Below are 15754 nucleotides of genomic sequence, written 5' to 3'. Positions count from 1 at the left end.
AAAGCCTGCACCCACACCGGCCCTTTCTGGCCCGAGTTGAGAACCACTGCTCTACTGCGTTGGCTGAGGCTCTCGTCTTTTCAACATGTCGCAGTGCTGTGTCCCTTGTTGTTTGAATAGATCTGAGTCCAAAAAAAACTATTCAATTGTCATTATACTGCTTTCCTCGCGATGAGAAAGAGAAGAGGAAATGGCTGCAGTTGATAATTAAGTTCTTAAACGTTTAAGTTCTCCTACGCACCTCCAGGGCCACCCTCCGCGCTGCTGAGAGGAAGTGGGCCAAATCCAGGGACCCATCTGACCTCTCAGCCTATCAGTCTCTCCTGACAGAGTTCTCTTCTTCTGTCACTGCCGCTAAGGCAAAATTCTACCAAACCAAAATTCATAACTCCATTTCTAACCCTCGTCAACTTTTCTCTATTTTCTCTTCTCTCCTCAGCGTGCCACCTCCTCCACCCCAGTCTTCCTTCACTGCAGATGACTTTGCAGCATTCTTTGACGAAAAGATTGCAGACATCCGCAGCTCCTTTGCCCCCTCTGCGTCCTCCGCCCCCTCCGCGTCCTCCGCCCCGTTTCTCCACATTTTCTCTCCTCTCAGACACTGAAGTCTCCCAGCTTCTGCTCACCCACCGCCCTACCACCTGCGCCCTCGACCCTATCCCCTCATCTCTCCTTCAAGCAATCACACCAGACATCCTCCCTTTTGTCGCCTCCTTCGTGAACTCATCCCTATCTTCTGGATGTTTCCCCTCATCCTTCAAGAAGGCCCACATCACCCCGCTGCTGAAGAAACCAGATTTTTGCAGATTTTTCCTATACAACATCCGCAGAATCCGCCCCTTTCTCACCACCTACTCAACCCAGCTCCTGGTCCAAGCAATGGTTCTATCCTGCCTGGACTACTGCAACTCTCTTCTGGCTGGACTACCGGCATCTGCCACCAGACCCCTGCAGCTCATTCAGAATGCTGCGGCTCGTCTGGTCTTCAACCTCCCCAGACACTCCCACGTAACTCCCCTGCTCACTACCCTCCACTGGCTGCCTGTTATAGCTCGCATCAAATTTAAAACATTGGTCCTAGCATACCAGGCAGTCAAGGGATCAGCCCCAGCATACCTCCACAAGATATTCAAACCCTACATGCCAGCCAGATCCCTCCGTTCTGCTACCTCAGGACGCCTAGCACCTCCCCCTCTTCGCACCTGCACTTCCAGAACACGTCTCCTGTCTGTTCTGGCCCCACGATGGTGGAATGACCTCCCTGTGGAGGTCAGAACAGCTGAGACTGTGACCCATTTCAAACGACGACTGAAGACCCACCTCTTCAGGCTGCACCTCTCCCCATCTCTCCCTTCCCCCCTGTAAATGACTAAACTTAGGGTTGTAACTAGGCAGCTGTTTCATAGGTGACTTAGGCGCATCAACTGTCTTAACGACTGGTACTTCTCTCTAGGGGTTTCGTCATACTTGTTCCTGGTTATGGTTATACACTTTGTTGTACGTCGCTCTGGATAAGAGCGTCTGCCAAATGCCTGTAATGTAATGTAATGTAATGTAATGAATGAAGAAAAACAAAGTCTGGCGCCAGTGGGTGCTAACGTTAGCTAGCTGTTTACATCCTACCTGTCCTTATCAGTTCTCATTATTAGTGCACAACCTGTCTACATTACAGTTACAGTTTATTACTGTACACCTGCTACCATATATTCTTACCAATGTATTATATAATAAACCGCGACGGGCTGTCCCGTTATTGGAAAATAATGGTAGTTTCACTATTTGTACCGTTGTTGAGCAAAAACTGGTGGTTAATTCTATGAAACCAACGATTCTAACAAGAAAAAAATAGTTCCTTCTTGTTTTATACCATACAGTTAGCACTACACAAAACCATAACTCAATCAAATTAATCTCCCTAGCTCTGTCTTGCTTTTTAAAATGGTGTGGTCGCGCAGTGTAGACATAACGTCTTTCTAAAACCCTCTGAAACGGGTTTTGAATGCCAGTTAGCTTTATGATAGGTTCACTTGTCACCTACCCAATATTAAAATTCTGGGTTTTAGGTCAGAATGGTCTCACAGCATGCTTGTTATGCCGGTTAGCTAGCTAGCTAACCATTTCATTGTATTCAAAACAGCGGTTAATAAAACACAATCCTTTACAAAGATATGGATGAAAATGCGTCCCGTAGACATGACTTAAATACGGAACGCCTATCTACTGTCAAAATAAGGGACGATTCCGTATTTTTCCGGATTGTTGGCATTCCAAAATGAAGCCAGTAACTAGAACTGTGATTCAACGTTGATATTATATTACATTACATTACAGGCATTTAGCAGACGCTCTTATCCAGAGTGACTTACACAACTTTTACATAGCATTTTACATTGTATCCATTTATACAGCTGGATATATACTGAAGCAATTCCGGTTAAGTACCTTGCTCAAGGGTACAACGACAGTGTCCTTACCCGGGAATCGAACCTGCAACTTTTCGGTTACAAGCCCAGTTCCTTACCCACTGTGCTACACTCCGTCCTATGTCAATTGTGAAATTTGACACTGAAAAGGGGAGGGGACGTAACAACAACTGAAAAGGGAAAAAATAATGTTGCTGTTCTAACTGCTTTAGAACGCTGGATTTTGTAGCGCATTGATTTTATTGGAGTTGAAAGAATTTAGACCCTTTTTAACCCTCAATGGTGCCTCACTAAAGAAGTGATCATGAAAAGGTACACAGGTTCGGGATCTGAAGGAGCGTTTGGACCTTTTCACAGTCTCTGATTTGGACCCGGAAAAGGTCAATACGTCACGAGTGACGTCAGACCTAAAAAGCGGATACAAAATTTTGAATTCTAATTTAATACGACGGTAACCTTGACGACACTGTTTAAAATGTGGCTGTTAGGAGGGTCGGTTGGTTACCATAGCGATGACAGCTCGCTCTGAGCCATTTTCTGTTACCTCAGCTAGTTATGCTTTGGAAATAAATATAGAACTACAGTTACATAAAACAATTATATGATATTAACTATTAACACTTTGCAAATATCATTCTACCTTTTCAGACCGTTCGCTTATGTCTGCCAACATTCCCGTCGAACACAAAACTAACAGAAATAAAGCTCGAAATAGTTTGCAAACATTCGCCTTGTTCGCTGAACTTGAATGCACCTTTGGCAAATATCATTCTTTTATCATTTTCTTCAAACAACATGACCCTCAAATTGACAATTGTTGCAGTTGTTGTAAATTTAGCTTTGGCTTTGACTCACAGGCAGGCGTTAGCTAGCTAGCAGACCAACCTACCTTAACGTTACTTCATGAACCATCCTAGGTAGTGGAGCCAGTGAAGAACTAAGCAGCGTACTATCACAGACAACTTAAACTACACCAGTATATAAAATAACACGAAGGTTTTATCTAAGCAGTCATATCATTGGTCAGACCTGCGATATTGTACCTGAAGCTGTGCCGTACTCGTGTACGAGCTGTGCTACTCTTCAGTTCATCTGGCACGATCTACCAGCAATGCAACTGCGGCATGATCGTTATCAACTGGAATTACACTGCAGCGCCATCTAGTGGCTGTATGAAAACACCACAGCTGATTATTGCCACTTACCTTTACTGCTGGTAGAAACATAATTTTTAAAAACGTGGTGTCTTTCGAAAATTCCACACATTGCACCTATTTTCTGCATGTCCTTGCCCTATAATCCATCCATTCATTTTATTCTCGCGCGTTTTTGCGAATATAAAAGGCTAATTATTGCGCTGCATTTAATTATTATTGTAACAATGATAATAATAATGATAATGAAAGCCTGATGTATTAAGTCATTTTTTTCTTTTAAAACCCCGTACCAAATGTTTGGTAGACCTTTTGGAGTAATATAAAGTGCACAAAATATTTAATAAGTGGGGGCATTTGAAAATTATTCGAAAACTTTCTTGAGGAGTGAGGAGTCTCCTTGTTTCTTGCTGTATTATGACCATTATGCCCTCTACCCTCTGCCTAGCAAGAGAAGTAAAGTGATCCTGAAGAACTATGTTTAGAGAAATTAAGCCCCCACTTTTTTTTGGCTTTTATTAAACATTTGTCACTTGCATTGTCCCAATTAAGCTGGTTAAATATGAAATCTGTAAAACAGGACATTTCTCCACATTTGATTTTTATGCTTTTTTGTTTGTTTTGTTTCTTGTTTTCTTTCTGTGGTAACGCATGACCCATGTTGCTTTAGACTTGCTCCTGTGGGGGTTTAGGCCAGGGTTGTCTGTGAAGCGTATTGTGACAATTGCTGTGAAATATGCTATACAAATAAAATTTGATTGATTGACTGATGTTCTAGGAATTCTGAACACGAGCGCTGATCTGCTGTCAAGGGGAAACCCACTGAATGGGGAATGGTGTCTCAATTCCCAGACTGTGAAAATGTTACTGCAGTGATTATCCCTCTCCTTTATGTACAGCCATCCGCACTCCCGCTACGTATGGACCTCCTGTCTCAGGTGAACAGGGAAATACACCACCCCTGCCCCGAGCGAGTAGCTATATGAGCTTGGCCGGTGAGAGGCATTAGGGCTTCCCCCTCACGTGGCTGCAACCATCCAGAGCACAAGAGCGCCCTCTACCAGGCCACTTTATGACAATAAGCGTCAGGTGTTTTAAAGATGGTGTGCCTCTCGTCAGTCAGTGCCTTACCAGTGCTCTGTTACAAATAAAGAGAAATCCTTTACTATCATTAAGGTCGACCTGGCAGCGCTCACTGCTTGTCATGTTGGGTTCAGAGACCATGCAGTGGGGCAGCACCCCCTCATTCACAGGTTCATGAAGGGGGCTCACTGTTCTCTGCCTGTTGCTAAAAAGCTAATTTCCCTTTGGGATTTATCACTGGAGCTGGAGGCTCTCTCTTTAAGCCCGTTTGAGCCTATAAATGAGATTGATTTAAAACTGCTGTCTCTCCAGACAGCATTGCTGCTCGCACTAGCCTCAGCTAAGTGAGTCAGTGACCTCCACGTGCTCTCAGTGCATCTCTCTGCATCTCTCATGCACAATATTCTCCCCTAATATGGATTGGGTTTTTCTTAAGTTCAATCCAGCCTTTATGCCTAAAAGCTTCCCTGCTTTCACATGTGAGATGTTGGACCTTGCTGCTTTTCACTCACCATCTTTCTCCTCTGAAGTGGAGCATAGACTGCATATGCTGTGTCCTGTGTGTGTTCTCCACACGTATATGGCAAAGACTAAGGCTTTTAGAAAGAGCTCTTAGTCACCTGGGCCCCAGCCTGCAAAGGAAAGGCATCTCTAAGCAGCGACTGTCCCATTGGCTTGTGGAAGCTATTGTTATGGCATATGATCCAAAGAGGATAACGCCCCCCTTGGGCCTGAGGGCTCATTCTACGAGGAGCATGGCTGCATCGTGGGCCCTATTCCATGGGGTCTCCTTGCAGGAAATTTATTCAGCTGCAGGCTGGGTTTTGCTAGGTTCTACCACCTGAACGTCACCAGGAGGCCGGTAGCCCACTCAGGTGTGGGGGTGAGTTCTGTGTGAGGCGCACACATCTCCCCTCATCTGCTATGGGTTTCAGTACTTCACATTGTTCCTGGGTTCTGGCTACAGCTTTGGGCGGTGGAATGTCTTTAGTACTTCTCCACATGGGATGTGCCAGACACCACCCTCCCCTCAGAGGAGGAGGCATCCCTTGCTGGCCTGACAGTATCTCAGCTGTGAGCATAAGGCATTCTGGGAGCTGTCTATATCTCCCCATAGGTGTGTCTCAAACACTAGATAATTAAAGAGAAATTTAGCTTACAATCGTAACCCCGGTGGAGAAATCCACCAAGACTGTACTGCTTGCCGTGCATGAGAAGTGCATATGTTCACTGAGGAGTATTCAATTCAGTTTTATTTGCATGGTGCTTTTTACAGACAGACATTTTACAAACCGTCACAAAGAGAGAGAGAGAAGAGAGAGAGAGAGAGAGAAGTGGCAGAAAGAGCCTTAGCGACAGAAAGGGCTGAAAAGCGTCCCCGTTGTGCTGTCTTGTTCTGGTTATTTCAGTTTGTTATTTTACTACATTATTTTGTTACCTGGAATCCATGAGGGGGAAGGGAGAATAAGTTTGTTTCCTTTAATTATTTTCTATCAATAGTCTCTCTCACTCGCTAAGCCCACAGTACATGCTGGTGAAATCTGGATCTTTTCCCACAATTCCCTGCGTCCAACTCCTCTGTTCACAAAAGGGGTGTGTCACGGTGTGTGACTCTGCCTTTTACTTTCAACAAATTCACCATTTACTAGAAAATTGGTATTTTTGCAAATAATTAGTAAATGAAATCAAATAAAATACATGATAAGTGAGGAGTTTTTGCATTTGATGATGCTTATGTTCTGGGTTCAGAACATTAAATGAGAGCACTAGCTCACTAGCTCAACAATTTTACTGCACTTTATTCAGTAGCACTTCACAATAAGGTCACATGAATTGCCATTGACTAATGCCAATAAAAACAGTTAATGTATTCGTTTCTGGTTAAGTTCACCCTTTGTTTTGCTGATGTATAAATAATCATGTAACTATAATAAATAAGTAACATTATTGAACTACTAACTAAAGACAAATTTGATTCATACTGAAGTCACGTGACCTTATTGTAAAGTGTTAGGCTTTATTCTGACAAGGGAAAAAAAGTGTGAAAATATGTGATACAGAGTGCTGTAGCCCAAAGGCTGCCATGGGTGCTGGAGTTAGATACTGTGTCACATGGGGTGCAGGACGTGGAGCAGTAGATGCTGTAACAGTGTGTGACATCAGCTGAGAAGATCCAGGAGAGAGCAGCACTGAGTCTCCATATACTTGTGGCAGTGCCTGCAGTGCAGCTGAAGGAGTCGGAATAGCTGTGGCTGACACAGCTGCTGGAGGAAACTCTGGCTGCCGAGGCGTGGAATGCTGAGGGTGAGCGGAAGGAAGGGTCTCAGCCTGGTCCATGTCAGAAGCCTGAGGAAGATGCAGGAAACTAGCAGGAGGTAATGGAACATCTGGACTGGCGGATTCAGGGTCAGCGGTGAGTAAGGTGGAGACATGTTTGGCTACCTCCCAGTCACTCTCTGCTTTCTTCAAGCGACGGCTTCAGTTGTATGGTTAAAGATTCTTTAGCCTGAAGAGCCTCCTCCTGAAGACGTTGAGCTTCCTTAGCCTGAGCCTCTAGCCGCTGATATTCAAGGTCCGCACGAGAGTCCTCCTCTAGCTGATGATGAAGGGTGTCCTACTCCATCTGCTTTATCCTCTCCTCCAGAATGGCGGTTTGGATGTGGGAGAGAGCCTGAGCAGGAAATGCACTGACAGAGACAGAGGAGGATCCTCAGAAGGTCGGGAAACAACTTCATAGTCGGCTAAATAAGGAGGCAAACGATGATCTGTGCGGGGCCTACTCTGGGGCTCTGGTGCATCTGGAACCGCCTTGTCCATATTATTTAATTAGCTGCACTCACTCCGGTTCGAAGGGCCAGTGTAGCAGAGGGTGTAAACCTTCACCTGGAGTTTAGTGGTCGAGGAGGCTAATATGGACACGAATTACTCCGATTAGAGAATCTGGCTCCCGAGGAGTGATATATTTTATTCTCTACAAACATGTGCAATGCAATTGCCATTAAGACATAGAGATGGCAATGATGGATTTGAACAGAATTATACCAACTGTGGGAGGTTGGGTAGCATGTGTGTGTGTTTGTGTGTGTGTGATATTAGTTGCATGAACGCACAAGCAGCAAAACGAAATTCGGGAAAGTTTCCATAAATGCCTACCGCTCTCCCAGCGCACATGCCAAACAAAACCAGAAGGCTGCTTTATAGAAAAACCTTGCCAGGACCCTAGGCACCACTGACATGCTTTCTCACAAGCACTGTCTAAACATTAGTGCAGCCAGCTTGAAGAGCAATGCATGAGGCAGGAAACTGACACAACGCTGTTAGCCAAAATAAATACAAACATAGCCAAGCTGGAAGATAAAATCATATCCGACAATCCCGCTGCAATTGTGAACGGCACGGCATTCAGTAGATTCTGCATGGAATTATGGGTCATAAAATCATGACAGGCCGACAGAGAATGAGAATAAAGAGTGTAAAACTGAAACGGCAAATCACAATTTTGGCTATATTACAACATCGCTCCGCGAAATAAATATAACTTCTGCACTAATAACGCTACAAATTCATAAGAAATTGTCACATCCTGCTAAATAATTTGCACTTTTGATAGCCTAGAGACTATATTATCATCAACCCTTCTGTCATTTGCAAATTATATAGTAGGCTAACTTGTGCCACCTATTTGTGTGAGGTTCCTGTAGGAATTCACATACAAAGCACAGTAGATTAAATATTTTTCACTAGGAGTCTGAAGTCGGAATCAGTCGCTGCATGACTCTCGTTCTCCTTCGCGGGAGTCAGGGAGAGGGCTATGAAGGAATCAACGAACAAATCCAGGAACAAATCCTTTTAGGGAACAGAGTCAAAGGATCTGTGTCCCTGAAAGGACCTGTAACACCCACCACTACCAGGAATGGACAAATAGCATTTTGCTAATGCTGGCAGTCTAATGCCCTGACTTTCCACCAGTCAAGGAGATTTGTTTCTAATGACGGAGAATCGACTTTCTAAACTGAAGTATAATCACCACCGTTAGGTTATTCATTGAAATGGTATATTGAAAATTAATGATTTAATCAATTAAATTGGTCAATCACCATTCTTATTAATGATTAATAGTTAATCGATTAACTGTTAACACCCCTAATTACTATACATAAAACGTTGTATCAGGGAGGTCAAACCTATTTTGGCAATCTTTCCCAAAAACACATTTTGGCAGTTTAATTTATATGCATAATGTCATAAATGCTACAGTATACTCAAATCACAACATAAATCACCAACTTTCCAGAATATGATTAAATTTAGCTAAACTAAAATGTTTTATACCACACTGTAGACAAGATCTAGGAAAATATATATGTAAAAATATTGTTGTTAAATCTAGGTTTAGCTGTCTAGCCATGTCAGTAAACATTTTATAGGGCCTCTTTCCCAGCATAACTTAAACAAATCATAAAGAGGATGATGTCAAGACATGGGTCACAATTTGAATAACATTTAATTTCAGCAATACCAAATCCCTTCTGGGGCTATTTTGAATAAGTTAGCGGTGCTTTTTTTGGTGCCATTTTGCTTTTGAATCCTCAGTCCCTCAGGATGCTGACAACTGTAACTTTTTAGGCCACCTAAATATACGAATGTATGAATAAACAATAACCAATTAACATCTAAGACATTTCACAGTGAGTTTTTCTTGTGATGGAATGTGTAATAATGCCTTCAAATATGGTTAGATTTTTTATAATGGCCCCACTGATTTTTGTGAAGCATTAAGTGTAGGCACAAATGCTTGTAAACAGTCAAATTAGCTTAATTTCTGGTTCTAAAGTTAAAAAGTAAAATTTCTGAACTGTCAACACAGTTTTTAACCCCTTAGCGCACATGCCAAATCTTGCCCCTTTAGGGGGTACCCTATTTAAAGCTTTATAACTCCAGATGTGAACACCAAAGAGACTTGAAAAATGGCTTAAATGAAGCAAGACATTTGTACAATTTACAATACTAATGCAGTTTAGTTTATATTCATAATTTTGGAATAAATAAAGTGCCACAAATGCAATTGTCTAGACAAAAAATCAAAAATGAATTTGCACTTTTTTAGTTTGCAATGAAATACTGAGATATTACATATATGCAGCAGGTTAAACTATACATGTGCTGGATCAAAAACATCTTGACCACAAGTTCATAAAATACAAGGGTGGATATGTAGAACTACTATAGATGTATGAAGCAAAAACTAAGCAGTGTACCCAGCGTCTCCAAATCTATCCAAAATGTCTAAATTATGCATTGCTGTAAATCACAACATATTCACGTATTTCAATACAAATCAACTGTTTTGACTCACGAAACTCACTGTTGCATCATTTTCAAGTGGGAATTACAAGCTTTCAGTCAGCACAGTGGTCTAAAATATCTAGGGGTCCAGAAACATATCCAGAATCTCTCAAAAATCTATAAAATGCATTTTGCCCATTATAAAGCATATAAATGAGCCCCTTATGAAGTTTAAGATGAACCATTGCTATCAGATAAAAAAATAATGCAAAAAGAATTGTCACACAATGCGGTACAGTACCTAAATGTGTAATAATTAACTCTTGTATGTATTTCTATACTTTCTGTACTCTCGTATGGGGATGGGATGACATGAAAACAATTTTCAACCGTCCACCACATTTTGGCAATAATCCAACTCTCACGTCATCACTCTTGCATGCTTCACAAAAAACTATTACACTACTAACTAATGCTTACATTACAGTGTGAAATATCCACATTATATAATACCACTAACCAATTTAAAAAATAACGTATACCAAAATATTTTGAGCAGTAATACTTCCATAGCAATGATGAAATTTTATCTATGTTCAGTAGATGGAGACAGAGACAGTACTGTCTCCATAGAAAACGCTATAAAACGCTATTCCTAAAGCAAAATCAGACATGTTATACATCGTTAGAAAGCTTATACTCTCACCAACTGAATAAATGAATTTTCAATCAAGCCAGACGGCGTAAACAACACGTGGTTTTATGCACAGCTATTTTGGAAGGTACCTAAGCATCACAAATGCGCGTATATTTCTCAAACGGATTGTCCAAGACAATATATGACCACTCAGTCTCAAAAGGGACATCTCTACGTGTAAAACCAACGGTAAGGTTGTATATTTATTCAATATTTAGTCCCAGATATTGACTGTAGAATGACATGGTATCATTTTTAAAAACATTTTCTTGTTTATTTCGTTATTCAGTGAGCAGCGTTTTCACTGCTGTATTGGCATATCCTAGGGCTATTGTCGGGTTTATCTTGTTGCTATGACGGAATACGATTATTAGTGGTGAAATTGTCCATTATGTCATGGGTGGGGGGTGTAGTTGTAGATGAGACTGCAGGGAGGGGGGCGTGTTAAATGAACGACCAGAGCGACAATGGTGGCGCTGCGAAACTCCGTATTCGGCATAGTTGTCGTGTATCGTCTACTAATGAAACTAAAACAACGCGTTTCTGTTTTAAACTCATACTTTGGTTGCAGTAGCACTGAATGTTAACCTTCCTCCTGTGTTCCGGTCAAATCTGACCGATTTACAACTTTCCTAAATCATAAATATTGTGTTTTTCATTTGATTGCCTCAAGACCTTATGTTTTCCTCCACACTAGGCATTTTAACATACAAAATTGCTGATCACCACTTTCATTGAATTTTGAGTGGTTTAGTCAACTTTGTTACACCTGTGGTGTTCTGGGTCTACAATGACCACCATAGGAAATGAATGGGTAAGACTATATTATGTTCATCCAGCAGATGGAAAACATCCCCATACACACACCCACTCACCCACACATCCACAACCACAACCCCCTCACCCCCACCCCTCCGCCCCCCACCCTTCAGGTTGTCCTACAAGCGATACAAAAACTCTTTGCATTTGAATGGATCTCTATGGGAATTGGGGGGTGTGACTAGATTCAGTTGTAAATTATGCTGATAATATTTTTTCCATTCAACAGGAAAATTAATCAGGAGAAACAATGCTTGTAGTATCTACTGCATATCTGGCAGCAGCATGGTGGTTTGAGGCTCATTTGATGCCTTGGACCCTTGATGAAGCTGAATCTAGTCCCACCCCCCAATTCCCACAGAGATCCATTCAAATGCAGAAAGTTTTTGTATTGCTTGTAGGACAACCGGAAAATAAAATATCCAGACTCTGATGATGTTGATAGGTCACAGACATCAGGAAGTCATGGCATGCAAATGATATGCAACCAAATACAAAACATGACTATTTTATTTGACATTATGTTAATTTGTCTACCGTATAACTGAATTTCCCTGTTTCTAGCTTTTCCCCAAACAGTTCACTGCAGCAAAAGTAAATGAGCAAATGGTGGCGCAGGAGGTCTCAGGAGTGCATTTTTGAAATTTCTGCTAATTTTCTGACCAATGATTTGTTGTTAAGACCATTAAAAGCTTAATTCTTTGCCATTTTGGGCTTGGCCCATTTTTTTGCCCAGGAGTGTACATTTTCAGTGTCTGTTCTTTGTATATACACTACAGATACTCATGTTAACCATTAGTTGAAGACATTGTTTCACAGCTTAAAAAGGTGTTAAACAAAATTTGGTGATGATTTATAGTTTTTGTGTTAATACAAGAGCAGTTCAAATAGACCGGCCAAATTTGGCCGTGAACACTAAAATAAGGGGGGAGCAACAAACACTGGAGGAAGGTTAACTCGTACTTTGGTTGCAGTAGCACCGAATGTCTGAGTTCAGTAATCTCGGCATGCCGGCATGCCGACCACTAGGGGCTTTGAGCTAAGAGGTTCAATTATTTAATAGCTATATCTACTCCGATTTTGCATACTTCCTTGTTAAACGCCCTGTTAAAGTGAGCCCAGATGCAAATTCTGTTTTATGTTTGTGTGGAACGCCCATTGTGATTACACTATAGGCAGAACATTTGACCACCCTAGTAATATGTGAAATGGAACAATGATTCAGTGTTGAAGAGTGAAATTGAGGATTTTAAGGTTGATGATGCTCTGGGGAACATGTCTGTGCTACACTCTCCAACAGCAGCACTCTGCACCTGAGAATTAGACGTCCTGTTGGACTAAACTCTGACACTTCTACAGATGTTATTCTGACCCAAAATGCCACTTTTCTTATACTGTATGTTCCTTGAATTTGGGCAAAGGGCCCATCTACCTTATCTATAATCTTTTCTCTGGGCTTAATCCTCCCATCCAATCCCAGAAGTGCAGCTGCCATCTTTCAGAGTGGACAGTGAGTTAGTTTACAATGCTGTGGGATGTTGGACACAGCTACCACCAAAAGTAAAGATGTAAAAGATACATCTTTCACAGTGGACAGTAAGTTTTCTTTTTCCTTTTGGTTGAATGTGACAAACTCCTCACTGCACTGCAAGCTAAAGCTGGTGGTATACTCAGTAAGAAGAAAGAACTTCAGGATTGAGAACCACCGGCGAACATGTCCACGAACACCGTTGTCGGTATACTCAGTGAGAACACCGCACCGTTTGATGTCACTCCACGCTGCTGGGGGGCGCAGAATACTTACGAGGCAGCTATTAACTGGGGCTGGAATCTCACCCAGACCTCCGTCTCACGGCTACGCCATGGATGTATAAAGAGAAGGGCGAGATCACAACACAAAACAAAAAGTTTAAAGTGTTTAAAGAAGCTTTAGTTTATCTAGCTATGCAAAAGAAGAAAAAAAGGCGAAGGAGATGGTATGTTCGCCATCTAAATCAGAGTAGGACAGAGAATGGAGAGTTTTGTCTGTACATTCGGCAAATGTGGAGTTTAGACGAGGGGGTCCACTTCTCTTATTTTCAAATGCGCGCTAGGCATTTTGATGACTTGCTGAAATGAGTAGCACCATTCATCAAACATGCGGGAACTCACAGAAATCCCATCTCTACAGAAGAGAGATTGACACTGACTCTCCGTACATTAGCATGTGAAGTCTGCCCTCTGAACTCTCAACTGTGACGTAACCAACCACGTGATATTTGGACCAATAGCTGAGAGGGGGAGGTCGGAGTTCTCCCAGGGGGCCGTCGCACACTGGTAAATTGACTGCATTTATATAGCGCTTTTATCCAAAGCGCTTTACAATTGATGTCTCTCATTCGCCAGAGCAGTTAGGGGTTAGGGGTTAGGTGTCTTGCTCAAGGAAACTTCGACATGCCCAGGGCAGGGTTTGAACCGGCAACCCTACGACTGCCAGACAATCGGTCTTACCTCCTGAGCTATGTCGCCCCTACACTGCACTGTGAGAACACACAACACTGTGTTTTTGTTCTTCAGTTGTTCTCACTGCTTTTTTTTGCTCAAAAAATTGTACTTCTTACTAAGTATACCACCTACTTAACACACAGCTAAAGGCAGAGTCACTTCAGAAACAGGCTCAAATATATGTATGGATGTGATAAAAGTTCATAATAGAAGATGAAGAAAAGTAATTGAAAGTTTCTGTAACTAGTGAAAAAAATTATAGTTAGAAGGACCATCACCATAGGTCCTTGCAGGAGGACATGCAACATATACAGAAATGATAGATTCGATCATAAGGGCATGCCAGTCATACAAAGTCCCAAAGGGCCAAATTACTTTAAACTATTCAGGAAACATTGGGTAGCATTGCTTTGGAATACAGCTTGTTTAATTTGTGTGAGCTAAGATATTGTTTCATGCAATTTTGTTATTAATACTTTTAATGGCAGGCCTATATTTGAATGAATGACTTAAAGACAGTACACTGTATGTGTAAGTAACTTGGCATTTTTGTATGTTGAAAATGTGTTTTTCATCAGATATCATTTCCTTTTGTACTGGGTTTGTTATGAGTAAGTTATAATAGCAATTCATATGAATGTAGGCTATGAGAAACATGCATGCATATAAATGCACGCAAACACATTCTAGATGAAAGAAACACATAGGCATAGATTTAATGTTTTTACTTTACCATTAATGACAAATAAATGAAAGTATGTCATTTTTAAATGAAAGTGGTTTTGATGGGCTATTGTACATGACAGACCTACTAATTGTCTGCATGTCAGTAGAGGATATATATAGGGCTAGCTAACATTAATTTAGAAATATGGTGTTGCAGGGTCACTACAGTAGTCTAGTTAAGAAGTAGTTACAGAAGTTACAGAACCAGTACTGGCACAATGCAACCATTTTGACTTTTAAAAAAGCGATATACCAGGCAGGGAGAAGTCATTATCTTGCGCCAGTTTCTGTACAACCAGTAATGTTACCTACCAGACAGAAATGCATCACAGATTTTAGTGCTTAATTTCAGAGCCGTCTGTAGTAACATTATACACGCAATCTATTCTATCTTTAGCAAGGTAGCTAATGTAAAACTAGAAGGCGAAAGTGGAACTGTCTAATGTGTGGGTGTCATTTATTTGGATTTGTGAAATATAAATGAGTTTCCCACAAGGATTTTACAGATGCCAAAGCAATAGTTTAAATGCTTTATTTTTAGTTAGCCATTAATCCAGTGTAATTAGTTAGAGGATCGCGTGAGTCCGAGGGGGGATGAACCTGCATCAGTTACAAAACGTTCCAACGGCAACCCAGTTAGCTAAAAGACTGCAGACATTATGGCTGCAAAGTTTTGTACTTTTAAACATGTACTTGTATATTTGTGTCTGTATCTGATGTTTCTATTGGCTGACATACCTAAATTTCCAATGGGGAGATGTATTCTTTGTGGGCCTGGAGCATTTATGATGATGTAATCAGGCAGGAAGAAGAAGAAGGAAAAAACACAAAATCCCCTAAGTCTGGGGCTTTATTGTGCGGACGTGTGACATTGTTCGTGAATTCTGTCTGTTGAAATGAGGTCAGAAGGTACAGAAATGAGTGTTTTTAAGGGCTGAGAGTCTGTGGTCATTGCAGTTATTTTTGAAGAGAACCCTGAAAAGTGCCGAACTCTCTGGGCTGTATAGGTAAGGGGCATGCCGCCCCGCCAAGGCGTAACTTGGTGGGATGGCATACCGTACCTGCCATCCCAATTAAACATT

At 41.6% G+C, this 15754-nt stretch overlaps 1 protein-coding gene across 2 annotated transcripts in view; it reads right to left on the bottom strand.

Annotated features, from left to right (window-relative positions):
* Positions 1-15754, bottom strand: part of LOC118210034 (NACHT, LRR and PYD domains-containing protein 3-like) — a 181297-nt gene that overhangs the window by 78437 nt on the left and 87106 nt on the right. The window lies entirely within an intron of this gene.

Source organism: Anguilla anguilla, chromosome 12 (genome assembly GCF_013347855.1).
Source record: "Anguilla anguilla isolate fAngAng1 chromosome 12, fAngAng1.pri, whole genome shotgun sequence".
NCBI classification, from domain to species: domain Eukaryota; kingdom Metazoa; phylum Chordata; class Actinopteri; order Anguilliformes; family Anguillidae; genus Anguilla; species Anguilla anguilla.
Note: the sequence above shows the minus strand (reverse complement) of the source record. Positions and strands in the feature narration are given on the sequence as shown.